Source organism: Odocoileus virginianus, chromosome 22 (assembly GCF_023699985.2).
Source record: "Odocoileus virginianus isolate 20LAN1187 ecotype Illinois chromosome 22, Ovbor_1.2, whole genome shotgun sequence".
Taxonomy (NCBI): Eukaryota; Metazoa; Chordata; class Mammalia; order Artiodactyla; family Cervidae; genus Odocoileus; species Odocoileus virginianus.
Window position 1 is genome coordinate 48998672 of NC_069695.1, and position 26429 is coordinate 49025100.

At 43.0% G+C, this 26429-nt stretch overlaps 1 protein-coding gene across 1 annotated transcript in view; it reads left to right on the forward strand.

The window, feature by feature from the left end:
• Positions 1–26429, forward strand: part of DOK6 (docking protein 6) — a 385596-nt gene that overhangs the window by 350898 nt on the left and 8269 nt on the right. The gene's annotated exons all lie outside the window — the stretch shown is intronic.

Genomic DNA, 26429 nt, shown 5'->3' on the forward strand with positions numbered 1-26429 from the left:
CAAGCAGAAAAGGGAAAATGGGCAGTTGTCTAGGCAGTAAACAGTAGCTGGCATATTTTAGAACAATACAATTACAAAATGATAAACTCTCCAAGAATATTCAAGCAAGTTAATATTTTACATCTATCTGTAAGTACAAATACTTCTGATTAAAATAATGTATGGGAATTGAAAATTTGGGGAAAGAATAAAACACTGAGGATAAAATGAGAAATGAGAATAAAATGTTTAAAACCATCTCCCAGAGACTATCATGTTGTATTTATGTATAAAGATATATCCAGTCTTTTTGTTTAGTTTGAGTTTTTTACTCAGTGCATCTTATCTTCAATACTACTTTTTAATCAGCCTATTCCTTAACAGTGGGCCATGGATGATATTAATGTCACATAATTAATATCTTTGTACATCATCACTTATAATAGCTAAATGATATTCTAAGCAATAGGTCTGTAGATTAATCCATATAAACAAATCCCAGTGTCAAACATTTAGACTGTTTCATGTTTGTGTTTTTTGGTTTGGTTTTCTATTTATTTTGCTATTAAATACCACAGTATTTTTCTTGTGATGAGAACCTTTAACATCTCCCTTTTAGCACCTCCAAATTACAATCCAGTATTGTTAGCTACAGCCACCATGCTGTGCTTCATATCCCCACAACTTACGTATCTTATAACTAGACCCAAACTACCTCTTAAGCTTCCTCAGGAAATCATAAGCCATGAATTTCCTTAGTCTCACATATGCTTGCTCTGCCATCTTAGATATTAACACAGACTGCCAACTGGTATTGGCGTTTTCTGTGTATAAATTTTTTCTAACTTTGACTTTGGTGCAGGGTATCTACCAAATGGAGTCTCTGCAGGGCTGGATAAAAATAAAGAATGGGGAAGTTTAGCAACAGGGGAAGGGTCAAAATACATTTCTGCTCAGAAGGTAAGGGCACTCCTTACACCCTGGAAGCACGTCAGGGTGACATTTCAGGGCAAGCTCTAGTTAATCCTTTTACTGCCAAGATGGAGGCATTTAGAAGAACATTTTCTAACTGGCTCATTTGACAATTCTTATGATTTACTGCCATCAGAAGTCAGAACTTGGACAGCACATAAAGAGACACGGCTCCTGCACTTGTGGTTTATAATCTAAAGGGAGGTGTACATGCTGGCGAGACATTAAAACTCATCACCGAGGAATGTACTTCCATCTCAGAGGAGGAAAGCTCATGAGCACCTAGACGGTGGTCTTATTTCACCTGTTATGTCCTGTGAGGGGAGGATGGAGATGGGAAAAGAGGGGTATGAAGGCCACTGAGAGTTTTCATGAAAGAAATGAGCGATGAGAAAGAAATAATAATAATATTGATGAAATAATCCATGCAAAATCCATGCAAAAAACAGACAGGGCTCTCTTTCAATACACGTAGCCACATGCAAAATAGATGGTGCTATAATTTGGATTGAACTTGTTTCTACAGTTCAGTAATCTTCATTTGGTTTTCCAGATAAATCACAGCACTATTAAGATGGCTCTCTTACACACAGGAAGAAAAAAAAGAAAAAAGTCAGACAGGCCAGAGAATCTTCAAACAGATCTCCCAAACAAATCCTGATCTGATAGAAAGCACATACATGAGAACATTTGAGCACTGTCCATTAACAAGCAATAAACATTTTCTTGAACTTTAGTCATAGGTTCACAGGCTTAACTGAAACTTCTTAGGGTACAAATATATGAATAAACTCTAAAGAAAAGTCATTAATTGTATCTGTCCTTTCAAACAAGTTTTTTCATTTTATTATTAAAGGACATGGTATTATAATAATTTCCCTTAATTATTATTTGGTTTCTGAAACTGAGTTTATGTTGTGTGGATGTACTGTTTACTTTTCCTTCAAGATTTCTTGGATGTATTTCAAAGTTATAAATTGAAATTTGCATTACACCCATTTAAATGTCTTTCTTATCTGGCCTCTTTTTAGCTCTCTAACCTAGTAAAGCACCAAAGAGAATTACTATTATAGAATTAGTATAATAAATGATATATTTAATGGTATGCACATGGTTTAGAAAACCAGTTTTATTTATGTCTTCTTAGATGGTTTCACTGCCTGTAATTTCTTACTGGAAGGCAGCTGAATGAAATACAAAAATTCTCTGGAGCATGCTACTAATTCTATTTTTGGACTTGTGCTGTATGTTAAATTTTAGCCCATTCCAACTGTTAATATTGTAAAAGGTCAAATACTCAATGCAGTGCTCTTTTTAGTGTCTGCACTAAATGCCAGATTAATCTCAATGTAATTAATGAGTTTACCCTGTATTTATTAAGCAGGAAAATAGGATTATTTCCCTCAGAATCCATGAACCTAGCAGAATCATAGATAAGAAACATAAATTTTGCAGCTGCTGCCCTGACTAGAAACCAGCTACAGAACCCAAATAAATTCCTTTCCTGTTTAATTTTCTGAGACCCAGAATTACAGAATAAAATCCCACTCATCAGTCACTGTAGTCCCATTACCATCAACCTTAAGGATCAGTATTGTACAGGGCAGGCAAGGTAACTGGAGACTACACCACCAGGTAGGTTATTGTTTGACACTATTATGCTAAGTGACAAGCTCATTCAGGAATCAGACTGCATGCAGACTGGCTTTTATGTCTCTACAAATTTCTAAAACAAACACTAGCCATTCAAGTTCTTCATACATTCAAATGGAAAAGAGAACCGATTCTGGCTTCACACCCAGCTTCAGGTAGACCTGCAGAAGTGCTGGGGGTGTTAATACACGCATCCTTTATCTCCAGCCTCCAGTTGACCATCATCAAAACTGCCAAGTGATGCGGTGTCATCAGCAGCTCACTAATGGTGAGCGCTGTCACTCCCAATCACAAGTGGTTGGTATTTAAGGGAATTTAGAAATTACGTTGGGCACATGTTCTTCCCAAGTGGCTCAGTGGTGAAGAACAGGACTGCCAATGCCGGAGAAGCGGGTTCAATCCATAGGTCCAGAAGATCCCCTGGAGAAGGGAATGGCAACCCACTCCAGTATGCTTGCCTGGAGAACCCCCACGGACAGAGGAACCAGCGGGCTACAGTCCACAGGATCGCAAAAGAGTCGAACACGACCCAAGCACTAAACAACAAACAAAGTAGTTCTTACCGTGTGGTCCCCAAGTCGGCAGCACCCGCATTACGCAACTTGTCAGAAATATAAGTCCAGACCTACTGAGTCAGAAATTCCAGGGGTGGAGCCCCGGAGACCATGTACAGCAAACCTTCAGGTGATTCTGGTGAATGCTTAAATTCCAAACAACCCCATCCCATTTTGATCCATTTTTGGAATGACAGGTCGACACAAATCACTGAACAATAAAGTCAGAAGGACTCTCAGATCTCCTGACTTCCCTGAGAATAAATACCATGTACCATTCACAGAGATGACTGCATCTTTTTGAGGACAGAACTGGACCTCATTTGGGGAGTAAAATGAAGGAAGGGGATTCAGCAGAGGTTTGTCGTTAGACATCTGAGATTCCAGCCGGCACGAAGTGGAGCTCAGAGGACACCTAGAGCATGATGTGAGGGAGCAGACACACAACCAGGAATTCGGCGATCTGGGCTGCAGACTCACGGGCACCTGAAAGACCTTAGCAATGTCACACCAGCCCCCAGGGTGTCACTCCAAGTCCCAAGTAACGACGCCTTCCCTCTTACTTCTCAGTGTTGGTTTTAGAATTGAAAAAGTAATTTTCTGTGAAGATATCTGAAGCCTGGCAGCCACATATAAACATTTTCCTACTTTGATCAAAACTGAGACCCGTGGCCACCGGGGTGTAACCCGGAAGTGATGGTAGGGCAACAAGGAGAGAGGAGGGGACAGGGTGTAACCCGGAAGTGATGGGAGCAGGTGCTGGGGGAGTGACGGAAGGGCCACCCAGAGAAAGGAAGGGACAGGGTGTAACCCGGAAGTGATGGGAGGGGTCCTAGGAGAGAGGAAGGGACAGACCCTGGCCTAGAGCTGGGTGGCCTTGAGAAAGGCAATTAGAAGAAGAGCTGATTAAAAATCTAGGAGCTGGCAATCAGAAACTAGTACCAACCAGAAAGAGAAGTGAAAGCGGGGGGCAGGAGGAGAGGTTCCAGATCGCAAAGCTGCACGGCAACACAAATACATGTTTTAAAGGCAACATTAGACATAGAGTGGCCAGATAACAGGAAAGGTACAGTGGAGTCGGGCTGGATTTTCATTTCTCTTCCATAATTTTGAAATCACTGCAGGCAGTCTGAAAGTCTGACCTCTGTAAGAATGAAAGGGGAAACGGGCTGGTCCCCGGGTGCCCGACACTGCGACCAGAGCAAAAAGGTGCAGGGGCACACCCGGGCCTGGTGCCCCCGGGGAAGCCACCGAGGGGGCGGGAAAGCAAAGCTCCGGGAGGGAGGGAGGCAGGTGAGGTCGGAGGCCCCGGGGTGGGGGCCTTCAGCGGCGAATGGAGGAAGGTGGGAAGCTGGGCTTTGCTTTTACTCATCTTCATATTGTTTGGTCTCTCACCCCGCAGTCAACAGGCATTCCTTCTGTGATTGGGAACGCATCAGAGAAAAGAAATGTGAATAAAAATCAGTACCGTAGGGACCTCCCTGGCAGCCCAGTGGTTAAGAATCCACCTTCCAATGCGGGGGATGCAGGTTCAGTCCCTGGGAACTAAGATTCCATGTGACGAGGTGCAACTATGCCTGGGTGCTGATATTACTAAGCCCGCGGGCTAGAACTAGAGTCCCAGTGCGGCAACTAAGAGGCAGCTCTGGTGGTGATTCAGTTGCTCAGTCCCGTCCAACTCTTTGCCACCCCATGACTGTAGCCCGCCAGGTTCCTCTGTCCTTGGGATTCTCCGGGCAAGCGCGTTGCCATTTCCTTCTCCAGGGGATCTTCCAGCCCAGGGATCAAACCCCATCTCTTTCATTGACAGGCAGATTCTTTATTGAGCCACCAGGGATTCCTTAGACAGAGAGATCAATATAAACAAAACTATATTATGGAGCTGTGTGCTAGAGTTGGCACTGAAGCCTCTAACTGGGGCCAGGAAGAAGGTCTGAGCATCTGCAGAGTTAACATGATCAGCGCTGCAGCTCCTACATGATGGCCATGCTCTGATGTAAGAATATGGTTACAGGAATAAATCATGCAAATGAAAGCAAACCAAGTTTGACAGATGACCAAAAAAAAAAAAACTTTGTAATAATCACATTTTAAAAATCTGAATGTATGTATTTTAGGCTTGCACTCCATGAAATTTCTGATATTTTACAGTTCATAACCTTAAAATTGAAATATTATAGAGTTCAATCTTATCTTTCTATTGAATAGATAATATGCCTTGATATTTATCAGTATTTGGTTAAAACTTTCTTTTTTGGTTTCATTTTCATTTCACTGATTAAACATATTTGCATGAAAAATAAACTCCACAGGTGTCAATTTATACAGCTGTATTTTCTCTCCTACATTTTATGTCCTCTGGGATTTCTAAAAACTGCTATTTTCTATGAATGTGATCATACTATCCAAAATAAAACACTATGACTTAAGAAAAGTCATCATCAAGTATCTTGATGCTATTAAAGTGCTACACTCAATATGCCAGCAAATGTAGAAAACTCAGCAGTGGCCACAGGACTGGAAAAGGTTGGTTTCATTCCAATCCCAAAGAAAGGCAATGCCAAAGACTATTCAAATTACCATACAGTTGCACTCATTTCACAGGCTAGCAAGATTATGCTCAAAATCCTTCAAGCTAGGTTTCAGCAGTATGTGAACTTCCAGAAGTATAAGAACTTCCAGATGTACAAGGTGGATTTTAAAAAGGCAGAGGAGCCAGAGGTCAAGTCCCAACATCTGCTGGATCATAGAAAAAGCAAGGGAATCCCCCAAAACCATCTACTTCTGCTTCATTGACTATGCTAAATTAACTTATATGCAGAGTACATCATGAGAAACACCGGGCTGGATGAAGCACAAGCTGGAATCAAGATTGCTGGGAGAAATATCAATAACCTCAGATATGCAGATGACACCACCCTTATGGCAGAAAGTGAAGAAGGACTAAAGAGCCTCTTGATGAAAATGAAAGAGGAGAGTGAAAAAGTTGGCTTAAAGCTCAACATTAAGATCATGGCATCCAGTCCCATCACTTCATGGCAAATAGATGGGGAAACTGGCTGACTTTTATTTTGGGGGGCTCCAAAATCACTGCAGATGGTGACTGCAGCCATGAAATTAAAAGATGCTTACTCCTTGGAAGGAAAGTCATGACCAACCTAGACAGCATATTAAAAAGCAGAGACATTACTTTGCCAACAAAGGTCTGTCTAGTCCAGGCTGTGGTTTTTCCAGTAGTCATGTATGGATGTGAGAGTTGGACTATAAAGAAAGCTGAGTACTGAAGAATTGATGCTTTTGAACTGTGGTATTGGAGAACACCCTTGAGAGTCCCTTGGACTGCAAGGAGATCCAACCAGTCCATCCTAAAGGAAATCAGTCCTGACCATTCATTGGAAGGACTGCTACTGAAGCTGAAACTCCAGTACTTTGGCCACCTGATGTGAAGAGCTGAGTCATTTGAAAAGACCCTGATGCTGGGTAAGATTGAAGGTGGGAGGAGAAGGGGATGACAGAGGATGAGATGGTTGGATGGCATCACCAACTCAATGGACATGAGTTTGAATAGGTTCTGGTAGTTGGTGATGGACAGGGAGGCCTGGCGTGCTGCAGTTAGTGCGGTCACAAAGTCGGACATGAATGAGCGACTGAACTGAATGCTTTTGATTGTGTAGATCACAACAAATTATAGAAAATTCTTAAAGAGATGGGAATACTAGACCAGATAACCTGCCTCCTGAGAAAACTGTATGCAGGGCAAGAAAGCAACAGTTAGAACTGGACATGGAACAATGGACTGGTTCAAAATTGGGGAGTACATCAAGGCTGTATATTGTCACCCTGCTTGTTTAACTTCTATGCAGAGTACATCATGTGAAATGCTGGGCTGGATGACTCACAAGCTGGAATCAAGACTGCTGGGATATGTATCACCAACCTCAGATATGTAGATGATACCACTTTAATGGCAGAAAGCAAAGAGGAACTAAAGAACTTCTTGATGAAAGTAAGAGACTGAAAAAGCTGGCTTAAAACTTAACATTCAAAAAACTAAGATCATGGCATCCAGTCCCACCACTTCATGGCAAATAAATGGGGAAAAAGTAAAAACGGTGACAGATTTTATTTTGGGGGGCCTCCAAAATCACTTTGGGTGGTGACTGCAGTCATGAAATTAAAAGACACTTGCTCCTGGGAAGAAAAGCTATGACCAAACTAGACAGCATATTAAAAATAAGAGACATAACTTTTCTGACAAATGTCCATGTAGCCAAAACTATGGTTTTTCCAGTAGTCATGTATGGATATAAGAATTGGACCATAAAAAAGGCTGAGCACCAAAGAGCTGATGTTTTTGAACTGTGATGCTGGAAAAGACTCTTGAGAGTTCCTTGGACTGTAAGGAGATAAACCAGTCAATCAAAGAAAATCAACCCTGAGTATTCACTGGAACGACTGATGTTAAAACTAAAACTACAATACTTAGGCCACCTGATGTGAAGATCTAACTCATTGGAAAGATCCTGATGCTGGGAAAGACTGAGGGCAAGGGGAGAAGGGGGCGACAGAGGTAATGAGATGGTTGGATGGCATCACTGACTCAGTGAACATGAGTTTAAGCAAACACTGGGAGATGGTGAAGGATAGGGAAGCCTGGCATGCTGCAGTCCATGGGGTCGCAGAGTCAGACACAGCTTAGCAAGTGAACAACAGCAGATAGCAGTTTTAGAGATGGATCAAACATCCTGATTCATATCCTTCATCCAGTGATAATTGTTAAAACATAAAACAAGTTCCTGAATCCATTCAGAGGCCCTCGGCAATCCCATTGCTCCTTCTTTGTATTGCTAAAGAATCAAATTCTAGCAGTGAACACCCTGGGCACTGCCCAGCCCTGTCCATTCTGACGTGCTGGACGTTGGATGACAGTAGCTACTCCTACATGTCTCTCGGCCAACAGAACTGACCATTTTCCACCTCCAGTGCAGTGTGCTCCTCTTCCAAAAAACAAGAACTGTGCATAATAATACACAGTGGCCACACATATAACAATAATTAGACCCATTCCCCATGAGCAAATTAGCAAATTAACTCCACAGCCTTAAAGCGGATTTGCAGTGAATGGATGATGTTTTATGACCAGGAAGGTTGGAGATCTGCTGCTGTGGGGTATCTTATTCCATGGTCATAAACATAACCCGCTAATGTGTATGCAACACTTACAGGAGTAAGTGCTGTGCAAAGAACTTCTCATGGGTTATGTATGTGCTCAGTTGCATCTGACTCTCTGCAGCCCCGTGGACTACAGCCCACCAGACTCCTCTGTCCATGGGATTCTCCAGGCAAGAACACTGGAGCAGATTGCCATTTCCTCTTCCAGGGGATCTTCCCGGCCCAGGGACCAATCCCAAGTCTCCTGCACTGGCAGGTGGATTCTGTACCACTAGTGCCACCTGGGAAGCCCTCACGTGGGTTACTCTGTTTAAAACACTTTCTACTTAACCTAAGCCACAAGGTAGATATTATTCCCGCTTAAAAAATGCAAAACCTGGGGCCTTTCAGTCTAGTTACACGCAAACAGGATTTAAATCCAGATCAGCAAATCCTGCCCTTGATCTGAGAACTTGTCCACAGTGAAGGAGGTCTTTGGAGCTGCTGGTTTAGGAATTGTTCCTGACCTTTGAAAGCTAGGCCAGGAGGACCACAGAGAGGAAGAGATGCCCAGGGCCACAGCAGAGGCCCCAGGGCTGCAGGAGGCCACTGCAGCAAAAGTGACAGCTGCATCCACCAGCGTGAGCCTGAAGAAAACCCCGAAGGAAAGCATCGTGCATTCAGCAGAGTATTTATGGAGAAGACAGTCCTCACATATCCCCGTTACCAGACGGTAGACTCAGCTTCCACAAGCATCAGAAGGATGTGCAGATTAAGCTTTTAAAGGGGTTACATTTTGACTGTTCCTGCACAGTAGGTGTTCGTTCTTTGAATCTGAGCCCAGCTTATCTGTTTCTTTCTTATTCTTTCCTGAAATGCCTTCTGCACCTCCAGTAGCCAGTCAGCGATCACCGCTGACCACTACTGCTGATCAGTTCAAATGTGTTAACTCTTTGTTAAGTGAAAAAGCTTCAGTTTTCTTCTTAATAAATGAGACAGTAATAAAAATGGTCCTTGAGGATGTTTGGCCCTAAAATCAATCACTCCACAATTTACTGATGCTGCCTTAATGAAATACTGTAGACTGAGTGGTTAAACATGGGAAATGTATTCCCTCACACTTCTGGAGGCAGGAAGTCCAACATCAGGGCATCGGCAGGGTCCGATTTTGGTGAGCGCTTTCTTCCTGGCTTGTAGGTGGCTCTCTTGCTGTGAACTCCCATGACCTTTGCTCAGTGAGTGTAGACAGAGAGACTGCTTTCTCTTCTCATGAAGTCACCAATGCTATCTGATAAGGACTCACTCTTATGAACTCATTCAACTAAGTTACATCCTAAAAGCTTTATCTCCAAATCAGTCACACTAAAGGTTAGAGCTTCAACAGTGAATCTAGCGGGACACAGTTCAGTCCACCACAGTCCCGTAATCGCTGAGTTCAGTCCAGCATCCCGACCATCATGAGCTCCTGCCCAGTGAGTGTCCTGTGGCAGGTCCATGAATAGCCCTGCTCGCCACAACTAGAGAAAGGTCGCCTACAGCAGCGAAGACCCAGCACAGCCAAAATAAACAAACAATAAAATTATTTTTAAAACAGACCCACAGACCACAACCTCTGGAAGAGCAGGTAGGGACTCCAGGATGTGAGGATCCCCCAGAGAAGGAAATGCAACCCACTCCAGTATTCTTGCCAGCAAAATCCCATGGATGGAGGAGCCTGGCAGGCTGCAGTCTATGGAGTCACAAAGAGTCAGACACAGCTTAGCAACTGAGCACATATTGATTGCTATTTTTATATCATATTTCTTTCCACCCAGAGATTTTAAGTTGTGCTTACTTTAACTGGTAAATTTAAATTTAAACACATAGATGCCATATGTAAACACTACTAGGCCCTTCTGTTATCAAACAAAAAGGCAAATCATTCCAAAGTTTGTGAGCATCACTGTTTCATTGACTATCAAACGTGAAGCCGCTGTTAACCGGCAGGACTGAACCCCTCGGTGCTGGCCTGATGGACTCAGCTGCACCCAATTCTCTGGGGCCATCTCCCTCCTTGTGGACTGTAGTCACACCTACGAAACTCCTCCGACCAGCTCCTAAGTTAGTGTTTCACGGAAACCAGGGCCGTGGCCCAGCCGCTTCACACTCAGGAAAGACCACCCAGCCTGCAGGCACCCCCTCCCTGCACGAGGCTGCCAGACTCCGCGGCACAACCCCAAGGACATCTCCGTGCAGTTCTCTACTGGGCAGGCTTCATGAAGTAATATATGTGAGAAGAGACCAAAAAGAAACATTTTGCACACATACAAGAGTTTTGGTTTTACTGTTAGTGGCACTGGTATCAGAGAATGTGTGCCGGTAGTTACAGAAGCAAAAAATATTCTTACAGAGTACACAGGGGTGTCCAGCAGTACCACCAGGAGTGGATGGAGAAGCCTGGTGGGCTACAGTCCACGGAGTCACAGAGAGTCAGACACGACGGAGCCACTGAACACACACACTGACTACTGTTTTTATACCATATCTCCTTCTGCTCAAGATATTTAAAGTTGTGCTAACTTTGAAAGTCGCTCAGTCATGTCCGACTCTGTGATCCCATGGACTATGCAGTCCATGGAATTCTCCAGGCCAGAATACTGGAGTGGGTAGCCTTTCCCTTCTCCAGGGGATCTTCTCAACCCAGGGATCAAACCCAGGTCTCTCGCATTGCAGGCAGATTCTTTACCAGCTGAGCCACAAGGGAAGCCCGTGCTAACTTTAACTGGTAAATTTAAATTTAAATGTACAGATGCAGTATGTAAACACTGCCAGGAACTTTTGTTATTAAACGAAAGGGAAAATCATTCAAAAGTTTGTGAATATCAAAATGATAATCATCGGCCATTCACTTATTATACAATCAAATTTTTTCAATCAACTTACATGTCAACCATCCTGAAATAGTGGTTAAAATGCTCGAGAGTAATGAGCCGAGTCTGTAGCAAAGTTATCAATAGACAGAGCTGTCTGATTGTCAGCTGGCTTCTCACAACCCCCGTGCCATGCTTCCTGTGTGGGCCACATTTCTCTGCTTTCCGCCCCACATTCTAACAGTGGTTAACAGGACATTCTGAAATACACTGACTGCATCTTCTCAGTTAAGTTTAACTGTCAAGGAAACAAAGGAAACTATATTCACCAAAGAACTCTGATAAGTGATACATTCACCAGTGACTCATCCCCTGAACGTTAACCATCACAGCTTGCAGGCTATTTACCCTGTAATCTCTTTATTTTCTATCTTTAAAGCTCCCTATTGTGGTGTAGCAATCATCTCTTAGAGCAATTTTAAAGGGCAGAAAATCTTCGAGAACAATTTTCCATATTCAGAATTTAAACATGCTTTTCGCTGTTCTTAACAAAGGCTCTAACAGGATAAAAGCTTCATTCTAAAACTGCAGGAATCATTCATTTTCTCTTCTTTGTGTTTTGTCCTAAAACAAGTGTTTCTTTTTTCACTGCAAAAATCAAATAAGCACTCTGATTTTTTTCCCCCGTTTTATTTTTACATTGACAGCATGCTATTGTTAAAAAAAAAAAAATTATCTGAAAAAGAGATTCCCTGCATCAAAGCAACAGCAGCAACAAAAATCTATGTGCCTTATAAGAAACAGTTTGGATAATTCTTCTTAGGTGACTGGACTACCTTTATTGGAAATTAATTTTCATTAATAATTATTTCTGCCCCATGAATTTGAGTGGTAAGAGAACTACTCACCTAGTTTTCTGTTCTCCAGTAAGAATTCCAACATACCATATTCGTTCTTTCTCTCTCACATATCAAGGAGTTATTCAGCTCTTTCTCTGAAACTGTCCTGCTGGTCACTATCATGAAATTATTTCATAAAGCCATGATGATTTCACAAGAGGAAGAATTTCACTGAAACTTAGCGAAGTCTTACTAAATAATAAGTCAGTGTAAAAATCTAACAAAAACTGGGAGTCACTGCCCTTACGTCCTGCTGTGCTTAGTCACTCTCGTGTCCGACTCTTTGCGACCCCATGGACTGTAGCCCGCCAGGCTCCTCTGTCCATGGGGATTCTCCAGGCAAAAATACTGGAATGGGTTGCCATGTCCTCCTCCAAGGGATCTTCCCAACCCAGGGATTAAACCCAGGTCTCCCAAATTGCAGGCAGATTCTTTACTGTCTAATCCACCAGGGAAGCCCACCCTTACAGTAAAAAAGCATTAAACATCACTATTTATTAACACTGTTGAGAACTGTGAGGGTCTAAGGTGTCACGCCGTGTACCAGCTAGCCAGTCAGCCTGCTGCAGTTGCGTGGGTGCTGGCAGAAGATGAGAGATGCCTGGATCGGAGACCCAGGAAGCTTTATTACTCAGAGCAATAGTATTAGCCAGTGTATCAGCATTTCTGTCAGTTTCCTGAGTCCCATTTCTCACAGGGAGATGCAGAGAGGATCAGGCGACACTCACATATGAAGAAGGTTGAGTTACAGGAGAGGAACCACAACATAGGGAACCCTAATGTTTTATAGTGGGTGATGATCCAGCCCACACCTTGTCCCAGAGGGAGACATCCTTACTGCAAGGGACGTAATGTTCCCTCTTCTCTGGAGGGAGATGCCTGCTCCATCCTTCAGAACAAGGGCCCTCCCTGCCTTGGCTCACAAAACACACAGAGGGGCGGGAGGCTCAGGGAGGACTGTCTACCAGCAAACTCTCCCTTCCCTCATTTTTCCACTAACACATCTGTTTAGATTGTGAAAAACCTTTTAAACTGGTACCTTTGTCAGGGTCAGTATGTTATGAGGCAGCTAAAAATAATCATTTCCTCATTCTCCTATTTACACCTATGGCATACATTTGACAATCATGTTTAGTCTTACACTATTATTAAAATTCTCATTTTTAAAAAGATTATCATTCCCCCATTGGCCAGAACCAGGCCACATCATTGAATTATTCTGATTCAACAGAGTAACTACTGACCACCAAACAGGCGCAAGGAGACCCATGAGACGGGAGTCGTCTGCCTCCGCTGCATGGAGCTGCTGCATGCATTTGTCACAGTTTTATGCGTCAACATTTACTGAGTGCCCTCTGTGAGCCTGGCCTTTCCAAGGCTCCACAGACACGAAGGTAAATAGGCCTTCTCTCCTGAAGTTCAGGATAAGCTCGCAGGGGAGATACGAAGGCAAAGAGTTAAGAGGTGAGCTGGGTACACAGGTGAGGGCAAGAGAGTGCCGTGCAGCGGCTCTGAGTCAGGCCAGGCGAGACGGTGTGCAGGCCTCTCTGAGGCTTCCTACGTGAATCCTTCAAGAAAAACAGGAACCAGCCTGAAAGAGTGGGTGCCAGGGAGGGCGAGGGGGCACAATGCCGCAGAGGCAGGAGCCCAGGCCGCCAGGGAGCTGCCTTCCCGGGGAACTGCGTGTCCTTTCGAAGGGGGCTGGGGGACCCGGGGTGGGGTGGAGCATAGCTGAAATCAGAGTCATCAGGGGAAGTTCCGCCACGTTTAGAAACATGTTCTATGTGAGAGAGTCTGAGGGTTAACAGTCTGGCTAAAAGAAAGCCCTGGGTTCCACGTATATTAGCGCAATTTGAGCCACGCTCATTTCTCCAGCTTCAACTTTTCCCAATCTCCACCCCGACGCCTGCTCTCCCAGCCTCAGCCCAACTATACACCCATAAAAATTAATTTAAATATTTAAGAGGGAAGTACATCCCCCCTGCCCCCGAAAAAGGAAGCCCTAGAGGATGTCTAGGGCTTATTTATAAATGAAACAATGTTTTTTACAAGGAGTTTACTGGAAAGGGTTGGAACTGACGGACTTTGCAGGCGGGGCTCGAGTAAAGAGCCCTCTAATCACAGCCGTGTCGCCAGCACTGAGGCCCTTGAGCGTCTAGGAGCTGTGCGGGGGCCTCTGCCTTTATCCCGGACAGGTGTGGGGGGCAGGGCCCGACTGATGCTCACAGTCACCCCCGCAAAGGACAGATCCGAGAAGGGGGGACCCTGTCCTCAGGAAGACCAGCTGGGCGGCTGCAGCCGTAAACCTGATGGGTGAAGGGAGTGAGCATGAAGAAAGCATGTGGATTCAAGAGGCTTCAGGGAGGCAGGAGCTGTAGGACTCGGTGGCTGACGGCCCCAGGGAGACGGTGGCGGAGCCCGCAGACCAGACCGGCCGCAGCTCGCTGACCCGGCTGCCGGGTTGATGGGTGCCGCTCACTGAAACAGCGAGTCCAGGACAGGAAATCGGGCAAGAATGCTGCGTTTGGTGTTGAAACACCCCTTCTCAGTGGCAGACAAGCTTTGGTCTCCTGACAACGCTCTCCTGTTGAAGCGACCAGTGCCAAGACGAAGAGGCACGAGCGTTTTCTTCATTTTTAAAGCCTCTCATTCTTTGTCCATACGTGACAAAACTTGCAGCCATCAAACCTCCAGCTGTCGGACTTTTCCAAACAAGAACGCCCAAAGCAACTCACCTTTCCCTCCTCCATTTTTAGAAAAAAAAATTATCTCTTCAAGGTATCAGAGCCTAGTGATTTAGTCAATATAACAATATCTAGAAACACATTTCAGATAAAAGGGAAGCAGAAATGAAGGCATTAATGCAACATGTGGGGATCTACCCCCTGTTTTTGTTCGGTTACACTGTCTCACTTCAGCTTCAAGGCTCTGGGAGTTTCTAGGACCCTTCTCATCCCACAGATAGAGAGGAACCTCAGGCTTCAGTTACAGTCAGGATGCTGAACTCAAGTCTATCACACCCCGAATTATTTACACGTTCCTGTGTTCCCCATCCAGTTTCTCCTCAAAATTTCTAAAAGGTATAGTACCCTGCCATCTCAATTGTGTTTCTAAACCTGCTGAAACCATTTTCACTGTTGCTCGATAACTCTGCTCAAGGCGTAAACCAGGGAAAGGCTGCTGGTCTGGCCCAATCAGCAGTTCTCAAGGTCCCATCTCCCGTCTACCAGGCTGAGAGAAATATGTTTCCTACGCAGCTAAACTTCTTGGCTTCATTTTCTTTCTAAGAATTACAATTTCTAATCTCCTGATGGAAGGAAACAGGAGGGCCTATTTGCTGTGGCCGAATTCACACAATACTGCATGGAATTCATGGGGTCAAGCGGAAATGCTCTCCTTTCTCTTTGTTCAGCGTCCTCCTGGTCGCTTGTCTATGATTCCATGATTCCAGCTCCCGTGAGATACCTGTTCTTTATCTTAGTTGCTGCACCCATCTTCACTGATTCTTTCATTATCATTTCATTGGATTCATGTTTGGAATGAGCTGTCTACCAAAAAAAAAAAAAATGCTGTTTTAAAAATACACATGACTTAAGACCCAAAGTTGCAATCGTCAGATGACAGTATTACCAGCCTGAAATAAATATATATACACAAATATATATTTATGTGTGCATGGACTCGGTTGCTTAGTCTTGTTTGACTCTTTGTGGCCTGATGGACTGTAAACCGCCAGGCTCCTCTGTCCATGGGATTTCGCAGGCAAGAATACTGGAGTGGGTTGCCGTGCCCTCCTTCAGGGGATCTTTCTGACCCAGGGACTGAACCCATGTCTGTTGCATCTTCTGCATTGGCAGGCAGGTTCTTCACCACTAGCAAAAGTAGGGAAGCCCATGTATATTTATACTTATATATCCATCCAAAGCAAAGAAAGTAGACAATGTACTCACATTGGGCAGACTTGTCTTAGGTAAAAAAGTAACTTCCTATAAATTTTTTAACGAAAATAGTTTTCTGACCACTTCAAAGCCACTCACCACCACTGTCAGGACCCCTCAGTGAATCAACCCAGCTGAAATGTTTTCTGACACATAAAAGAGAGCTAATGGAATGCTTTCCTGGGAAAGTCATTAAAATTGAGGCTTCAAAGAACTGAATGCTGTCCAGCTTCAGAGGGGTTAAACTCAAAATTTCATCCTTTTAGACCTGGTGTCAAACAGTGACAAATGATCCTGTATTTTAACTTTAATTGCTTTTGTACTTAGAAAAATCTCCCAATTTGAACTATTTTCCTAAATTTCTTTCCAATGATTTTTAATGCTTATTTTTTCACTTCTTTTCAAGGTCTTTGTAATTTATTTTTATACATCATGTAGGAAATAATATAAACTAGTATGTTTCCTTAAAGAGCTGGCCAAATTTCCCAGAACTAGAAATTTTTTGAAGTTGATAAGAATTAGAATAGGCTTATATAGAGGCATGAGGACTTGAGCAACCAGAAAGCTGTTCTGTCTCTGACTTAATTACAAATTTTAATTTTTACATGATTTATTAATTTATACTAAGTTAATGTTATTAATTGTGTAAACATAAGTGGTTTTCATTAAAATATTATGTTCCACAGCAGTAGTGAAAATGAGTGAATTCAGTAACAATAGCCAATTCACCATTGTGGACATAATCCAAGATCAATCCAAAGGGGTTACTGATAATTTTATAAGTTTTAGCATCCGATTTCTAGGAGCTGCTACCGCTGCTCAGTCACTTCAGTCGTATCCAACTCTCTGCAACCCCCGGGACTGTAGCCCGCCAGGCTCCTCTGTCCGTGGGATTCTCCAGGCAAGAACACTGGAGTGGGTGACCATTACCTTCTCCAGGGGATCTTCCTGACCCAGAATCAAACCTGCACCTTGACTGCATTGCAGGCAGATTCTCTACCGTTGAGGCTATTTTAGTAAGTGATTGTTAGATATAAAAAAAAAAAGATAAAAACTAACAGTTCTGACTTTCACAATTATAAAATTGAACTAAAACATTAAGAAATATAGACTTTGGGGGGAAAAAAACAGTGAATCTCCATATTCTTATTATCAAGAAACATGAAATACAAGTAACTCAGATTATCCTGTGTGCTTTAGAAAATGAATATAACTGAGGGGAATTAAAAGAAAAAAAAAGGCATGAGGCCTGCTTGCTCCCCTGCCTCTAAAATATGTTTTTGTTTGCAAAATCATGCCCCTTTCTCTGGTTGTTGTGCCAACTGTGGGGCAGACAAACTTCTAGGGTCAGTGAAGAGTTTAGAGCCAGCAGCCTGGATTCCAGCCTTGGCGTCTGTGTGCCCAGGGGACAGGGCAAGACGGCCAGTCCTGCAGGGCTACCGGGTGGATTAAGTCAGTCAATGCAAGTGAAACCTCTGCCGCTTCCTGGGACACAGTGCTCGGTATTAATGAGCAGTAACATCATGACCCAAGCACTCGGCTACTAAATGCCTGATCGTATCCGACCTGAGGTCACCCGGTGAGGCCAGTACCAGCCTCAGAGGCTGTGCTCGCAACCCTTCCGTGTCCTGGCCTGTTTTCAGTGACAGGACTACACGCAACGTGACATCCTACAATGCAGTAATTCCACAGACATCATCAGTCTCCTTACATGAGTACTTAGTATTTAAAAAAACTGATGAAAATATATCTCAGTCTCTCACAGACTTAAAGATAACTAATTAAAAATTAAAAGGGCTTCCCTGGTGGTCCAGTGGTTGGGCATCCACCTGCCACTTCAGGGGACGTGGGTTTACTCCGTGGTCCAGGAAGATCCCACGTTCCGGGGCAGCTGAGCCCCTGCGCCACGAGTACCGAGCCTCGGAGCCGCAACTACCGAAGGCCACACGCCCTGGGGGCCGGTACTCTGCAACCAGTATCACAGGAGGAGCCTGTGGACCGCACGAGGGAGTAGCCTCCGCTCACCCTAGGCAGAGAAAGCCCGCACGCAGCAACAAAGACCCAGCACAGCCAAAGAAACACAATTAAATTAATTTTTTTTAATCAAAAACTAACTGGGGAGTTATGATGGCTTTCATTGCTGTCTGCTGGGTACACTGGTGGTAAAATGCATACCAAGAATTTTTCAGCCTGCCTAAAAAAATACTTTGGCATTTTTGCAGTACTTTTTCATAAAAGAGAAGAAATGTCCACATCACCTCCTTTGCTCTTTACTCCTTAACTCCATTTTCATGGATCTCAGATCTCCTATTCTCTATTTATCTGGAAATTTTCAAAACAACTAGAGAAATCACTGCAATATCGACCTACCAGGAAGCGCTACTAACCAGAAGCTCTCTAGGCTTCAGATTTCCAGGTTCTGAAATGCTTGCAACTTATTGACTACACGAGGAAACTTAAAATTTTATTGAAAATAAATTATACTGAGAGGTACTCGTAGGTCTTTTTCAGCAAGAATAAAATCCTCGCTTCTCACCACACTCACTCATTTTGGCCTCATTCTTATGCAGGTTGGTACCAGCAGTTTTCATCTCTGCTATTGGACTTGGAGGAATGCTGATTAGCTGGAAATAATAAGGTTACGAATGATAAGTAAACCTAAGGAAATGTACATAAAATCAGAGGCTTCTTTCTACCTTTGAAATACCTTCTCTGAGAAACTGTTGTTCTCTCTGGGGCTAAATTTTATCTCTCAGTTGTGTGATGGTGGAAAAGGATTGCTAATGGCTCCTCTGTAGTCTCACTGAGTAAGCCAGCAACTCTGATCCATTCACTCATCTCTAGATCATTCATAACTTTTCCTCATCCATTAGGAAACTATCTGGTCGGCTTCCCCCCTCCATGCCTCCATCGCACCTGCTGCAACTCACCATCTGGAGTTTTATCTTTCATCATGAGCATCACGAGGGCCGGATTCCTAATGATGAGATACAGTCTGAAAGCCATGACTATCTGGGTACTGTGGTCTTATGCAGACAAACAAAATATTTACAAATCTAAGAAGACAGGGACATCCCTGGTAGTCTGGTGACTAAGAATCCACCTTCCAATAGAGGGGCTGTGGGTTTGATCCCTAGTCAGGGAACTAAGGGCCCACAACTAAGACCCAAAGCTGTCAAATAAGTATTTTTATAAAATCTAAGAAGACATAATTTTGTTTGAGGTTCTCTGAATATTTCCCAGATCTCTGAAAACTCAACCTAATCCTTACTAGAAGGAGAAGTTCAAGGCAAATTTCTTCATAGGATGAGACGAGAAATCAGATGTGTTGAGTGCCAAGCAGGTTTCTGGACACATACCCTCAAACTCATCTCAGAGTCCTCAGACTAAACGCAAGCTCAATGTTGTATCCACTGCAGAATAAAACTGTACTACATTATATGAAAACCTGACAACTTGTTTATCTCCCTCATATTTAGTCTTTTTTATTTTTTGCAAACTTCCTCCTGTGTAAACTTATGTGACATTCAATTTTTTCTATAATATTTCTGTCATAAATCAAATCTCTAATTTGTAACTCTCATAATAAATCTCATATACTATATAGGAAAGCCCCGCTCTCTTGGAAAAGTGTTTCTATGCATTTGTTTAAAATCTTTAGAGAAGAATGACTGCAAATGAAATTCTCCATTCTCTCCTTAAGATGTCATCTTAAGGATGATCAGCTGATATGTATTCTTGTAATTACTTTGCAGGCAATTAATGTGACTAGATAGTAAATTTGTTAAAATGCTTCAGATACTAGTTCTGCAGATCTCAACTTGAACTGGGCACACCCTACTTCATGATCCTTAATAGTTCCTTGATTGCTAAAACTTTCTATAAATACATTCAAAATGGAAACAAAGGTATATCAATATGTAACTCATTTATATTAACAGAGAAGGGCAACCCAGTCCTCAATATTCTTGCCAGGGAAATCCCATGGACAGAGGAGCCTGGCAGGTTCATGGGGTCATAAAAGAGTTGGACAAACTTAGCAACTAAACAAATTTATATTAACATTATATTAAAAAATTTATACCTAAATTCTTGAAACTAGCAATGAAAAATTTATAGCTCAAAAACTAAATATATCCACTTTTATTTTTACATATTTTCCCGTTTCTCTTTTTGAGCACCATTAATAAAATTTTTTCACCTATTCTCTGTTTCAACTTTGATTATCCCATGTTAATATTTACCATTTTATTAGCTGCCACAGATTGCTTATAAATTCCACAGCTATTCAAATGCAGTCTGCTGACAAGAGTTCAACTAAATTTTACTGTTGTAGAAAATTAATATCACAGCTGTATAAAATTAGTATCCCAGTAGGTAATTAGAATACAAGAGAAATGAAATGTATGCAATAGGAATAAATAAATGGTACATCAACCAAAATAATAGACTATTTTTGGTCTAGAAAATTTATGGAATGGGTATTAAAAAACATAATTCTGTATGAATCAAATTAAACCATCTTTAAAGCAAATTAAAGTATTAAAAGGATATTGTGTTTGATTTTTTTTTTCCAGCACTAGAATGTCACTGCTAACTCATCAGTTTCTCTTAACTAGAGGAGGGTACATAGAATTAAATAATATGCATTTTTCCATTCAAAATTTTCTAATCTTTAAAGATATGAGTTGTGGAAGGCCCAGAGATTTGGATTCTGCCAGTGTGGGAAGGAAGGGATTCCAAAGATAAAGGGCATCCATCGCAAACATCCAAGTCCCAGGAGCTCTCCATCAGGAAATGAACAGCTGTGTGCTGCTTCACAGAGACAGAGGAAGAGGGAATGTCTGTAAGATAACCATTAGAACGAGCCTCTAGAATCCAAGTGTTTTGGTTCCCAAAATCTTCAGAGAAAGTCTATGTCCCTCAGATGCTAAATGCATTAAAAGGCTGAGAACCTTAAAATATATATATATTTAAATACCTACTTATGAAATAAGCCAAAAAGGTCCATCGTTTTGGGGGTGAAAGTGCCATTATGAATAACAAAAAAATATGAATGTATATTAAAGAAAGGAGAACAAGAGAGGGAAGGACAAAGGGAAAAGAAAGTTTTTTCAAATTAAAATTAGAGCAGCAGAATCTTTTTTATAATTTAGTAAGCTTGGAAGATAAAGTAAACCTCAAATCCACAAAATAAAGCAGCAAAAAGAGAGTGAAAATGGAAAAGACTGGAAAATTGTCAGAACAGCACTAGAACATATAAATAATAGAAGGTTAGAAAAAGAACAGACATGGGAGAGAGAGCAGAGAAAAATGGTGGGAGGGAAGTAATCAACAAAAATTATAATAATAATCCAGAAGTATTTCCCAGAAATGAGACACCTTTGTTCCTTGACTGAAAAAAAAAAAAAATCTCATAAAGCCTTTGGAAAAACACTCACACTGAGACTCATGAACCTCATAACAAAGGATCAGCGCCAGGTGCTGCTGCAAATGCTTTGCCTGTCCTGCAGTGTGAAGACTGGGCTGGTGTGCTGCGTGTGTGTGTATGCCCAGTATAGTAGCCTGCTCTCAGTGCTAATACTGTGTCACACGAGCACGAATGTAATACACTACTGGACTATACTATCATGAATTAACACATTTAACACAGGATCCTATTGACAGAAACTGTTATAACTGCCATTATACACTTGAGGGACAGAAGAATCAAGGGACAGAGCAACAACTCAAACCCACATCCTCTTCCATCAGAGCCAGCATGATCATCACACACACAGGATCCTCAGGGCATGAACCAAGAGAGATTCTCAATGAATTAAAAAGCTAAAGACAGTAAAGGAAATTTATGAAAATGTAAAAACAACTTATAAGAAAATATTTTAATAATGTGATAAAGACATTTCAAGGCACAAAACCGGAAACCACAAACACTTGACTACAAAATTTAAACACTTCATTGTAGCAAAAGGAAATTAAACAAGATGCAATTTTTTATCCTTCAAGTTGGCAAAATTTTTTAATCTAATAATCCAGATCTATCTAACATTAGGATAAAAAGTATTTTAATACCCTCTAGGTGGGAATGGAAATTAGTTAATTCAGTCGCTCAGTCGTGTCCGACTCTGCAACCCCATGAATCGAAGCATGCCAGGCCTCCCTGTCCATCACCAACTACCTAAGTTTACTCAAACTCATGTCCATCGAGTCGGTGATGCCATCCAGCCATCTCATCCTCTGTCGTCCCCTTCTCCTCCTGCCCCCAATCTCTCCCAGCATCAGGGACTTTTCCAATGAGTCAGCTCTTCGAATGAGGTGGCCAAAGTATTGGAGTTTCAGCTTCAGCATCAGTCCTTTCAATGAACACCCAGGACTGATCTCCTTTAGGATGGACTGGTTGGATCTCCTTGCAGTCCAAGGGACTCTCAAGAGTCTTCTCCAACACCACAGTTCAAAAGCATCAATTTTTCGGCACTCAGCTTTCTTCACAGTCCAGCTCTCACATCCATACATGACCACTGGAAAAACCATCGCCTTGACTAGACGGACCTTTGTTGGCAAAGTAATGTCTCTGCTTTTTAATATGCTGTCTAGGTTGGTCATAACTTTCCTTCCAAGGAGTAAGCATCTTTTAATTTCATGGCTGCAAGAATGTAAATTAGTGTAATGCAAATTGACAGTTTATTATCAGAAACGTAGTGGCATGAAACAACCTTTAAAATTTTTCTTTTTTGATAATTGAAGATAAAAATTACATGTTATGTTTAATCATTTTATGTAATCTTAAAACAAATTAAAGAATTTCATTAGCAAGTACAAATACCTCCCAGAGAAAAAGTCAAGAAAATAATAATCCCTGAGCCCCTGGAGGAGGTCAAGGCAACCCACTCCAATGTTCCTGCCTGGAGGCTGGCGGGCTGCAGTCCATGGGGTCACAAAGAGTCAGTCATGACTGAGCACAAGGCACTGGAGGGAAAGTTTAGGAAGAACTGAAATAGAGTCTCTGTTGAGTGGAGTGAACAGGTCTATTCCAGCAAGTTTTTAATTTAAGCCACAAAGTCGATTTCTGTTTTTTGTTTTGTTTTCATCAACAGTGCCTAGGGGCAGAATTCAAATGAATGTTGAGAAAATGATTAATTATTTCTCTCTTTTCTTCTCATACTCATTGTTGCCAAAATCAAACAGCATTTATTAAGCATAAGTTCAGCTCTGATTGAGGTATATTATTTTTGTGGTATTAAATAGCATCAGTTATCAAATGTCTGTAAAGACATGATGGAGGTAAGAAAAATTCACCATTTCATTTCCAATTAGACTAGAAACTGTAGAGGAGATGAAGAAGTCTTCAAGATGACCGAATGAGAATAATAATCAAAACCTGTCATATTGAGGACAGCACACTGCAATGACAGAGAAAGTATAGACACTGAATAGGAAGTCAGACAAGAGTGTGGACACATTCCGTGTAGACAGAAGGGGGAAAACTAACATTTATTAGGCACCTACCACCCCAGGTGTCTTCCTGCATGTTGTTTTGTTTGAAAGTATGTGTGTGTGTGTTCAGTCATGTCCAACTCTTTGTGATCCCATGACCCCTACCAGGCTCCTCTGTCCAAGGAATTTTCCAGACAAGAATACTGGAATGGATTGCCATTTCCTCCTCTAGGAGATCATCCGGACCCAGGGATCTAACCTGGGTCTCCTGCATTGCAGACAGATTCTTTTTCCATTGTGCCACCTGGGAAGTCTATGTTGTTTTGTTTAACCCTCAAAATGCCTTAGGAAAGGGACTTCCCCGGTGGTCCAGTGGTTAAGACTCTGTGCTTCCACTGCAGGGGGAATGGGTCGGGGTTCGATCCCCGGTTGGGGAACTAAGATCGTGCATGCCACACGGCATGACCAAAAAAAAAAAACCTTAGGAAAGTGTGTTCTGTCTGTGCAAGAAAATGAGGCTCAAAAAAGGGATAGTAGGCCTGGATTTTGAACTCAGGGCTGTATGTTTCCACTGAGGGGATGGAGGATCTGCACAGTCTGGAGCAGGGGTCACTGTGACGGCTGGACTGATGTCTTCAGCCCTGGAACCAAGCCCGTGGGCCACGCTGGCATCCTGCTCTGCTCCCAGACCGCACTGGCTGCACAGACCCTGCGTGGATGTCTGCTGCTGCCTGTCCCTGTCTACTGAGCGTCCCACAGCAGCTTGTGGACCCTGGAAACTCAGGGACCATGGTCTTCCCTGTGGAATCTTGAACTGTTTTGGTAACTGCTTGGCAAATGTTACTAAAATGACTGAAGTTTTACACCAAGATTCCAGGGTCAAAACCTGTGTGCGTGGGCAAAGACGCTTCTGTCTTCACAACTTCAACCTTAGCCTTCAGGCCACAAGTAATGTGAATTAAAGGTGTGCTCTCACATTGCTCTCTTTCAGATATTTCTAATTTTTTTTTTTAAGTAACAGGGTAAAAGCAAGGCCAGGAACACAGTCTTAACATTAGGATTTCCAACTGGTTTTTGCTCATGAATGCCAGTCTCTCCTCTTATAAGAACTGTGAATTATTATCCAGGAAGTCAATGGTGAGATAAGGAAGCAAACTGTAAAATTTGAAGTTTCCAACATCAAGTCAGTGTATCCTAACCCTGTCATACAAGCACCATGTAAAAAGGCCACCTCCTCAGGGAAGTCTTCACTGACTGCCCCTATGGTCGTCCTACTGGAGAAGGGCCCTCATGGCATCTGTCTCTTGCTGTGATGACAGACTTGTTACTGTCTAGTCGCTAAGTCATGCCTAAGTCTGCGGCCCTGTGGACTATAGCCCGCCAGGCTCCTCTGTCCATGGGACTTCCCAGGCAAGAATACTGGAGTGGGTTGCCAATTCCTGAAGATCCCAGGGATCGAACCTACATCTCCTCCATTGGCAGACAGACTCAACCTCTGAGCCACCAGGGATGACGCACTTAACATGTATGAATTTAATTGATACAAACTGATTTCATACTCAAAAAGCCGTATTACACCACTGCTGTCATACAGACCGTGCAGAGAAGGGAACCGAGGAACCCGGACACCAGTGGGTCTCTCAAAGTCAGTTACAGCCAGTCACGCGGGGCCAGCTCCCCAGACCCCACTCCTAACCTCGCCTCTGGTGGCTCCATCTTCCCCCCGACACCCGGCTTCCCTTTCCTCACGACATCTTCACGGTCCAACAGGAAAGAGAAGACGTGAGGTTTTATGGGAATGTAACGACAGGACCCACAAATGAGCTGTGGATCCAGTTACTGAGATGATGAGGATGTGTGAGCGACAGGCAGGAGCAAGGCAGCCCGCCACCCTCGGGCCTGAAGGAGCAGAAAGAGGAGACAGGGTTTCTGGACCCCGAGAGCGAGGGGAGGGAGTCGGAAGGTCTGGACGCTCGGGAGACGCGCAGACTGGCCGGGGCGGTGGGGCCCCCTCCGCCCTGCCCTCCTGAGGCTCACCCCGAGAACCAGGCCAACAGTGCCCCTAAAAGGGTATTTATCTAGAACGGAAGGCTCCGCTCTCATGATTTTTCTTAATGTTAGGAGATTCTGCCACTTCAATTAGCTTTTTATTATTACCCGAAGTATCCGCATTTCCTTCCCAGATCTCAACAAGGATAGGGTTCTGAGTCGTCAGACACACCGGATGATGATGAGACTGGCTTTAAGCGCGTGAGCTGGCAAAGGGCAGCCCCACCCGGAGTGAGCAGAGTTTGCTCTTTCTGTGTTTACAGTCTTCCCTGGGTTTCTCACCAGACACCAGAAATCGTATAAACCAGACTCAGTATGTTTCTTGCTTTGTGTGAGGCAGACGCTCTGAGAGCACAGCCCACCATGTCTAGTCCATCTTCTCTCGCACTGAGCTCATCCACCAGATACTCATCCTCACGTGTAAGGCACAATCCTGACTCATTTAGAACAGACCCCTGGGAAGTCTACATGAGGCCCCAGAACGCATCTTTTCTCCTGCTGTTGTTAGCATTCCACTAGCTTTCCAGTAATCACCTTTGGATTTTGCATTAAACAAAGTTCTCACCGCAGGGGTACATCTGTGCTATAAAATCGTAGATAGAATTTTTTAAAATAAATTTTCTGTAAGTTAGCTTTTAGACCATTCTAATAAGCATGGAGAAGGCAATGGCACCCCACTCCAGTACTCTTGCCTGGAAATTTCCATGGACGCAGGAGCCTGGTAGGCTGCAGTCCATGGGGTTCGGAAGAGTCAGATATTTCTGAGCGACTTCACTTTCACTTTTCACTTTTATGCATTGGAGAAGGAAATGGCAGCCCACTCCAGTGTTCTTGCCTGAAGAATCCCAGGGGTGGGGTTGCACAGAGTCAGACACGACTGAAGTGACTTAGCAGCAGTTAGCAATAACCATGGAGGTTTATCATTTGGGTTAATAACTGCATCGTGAAGTG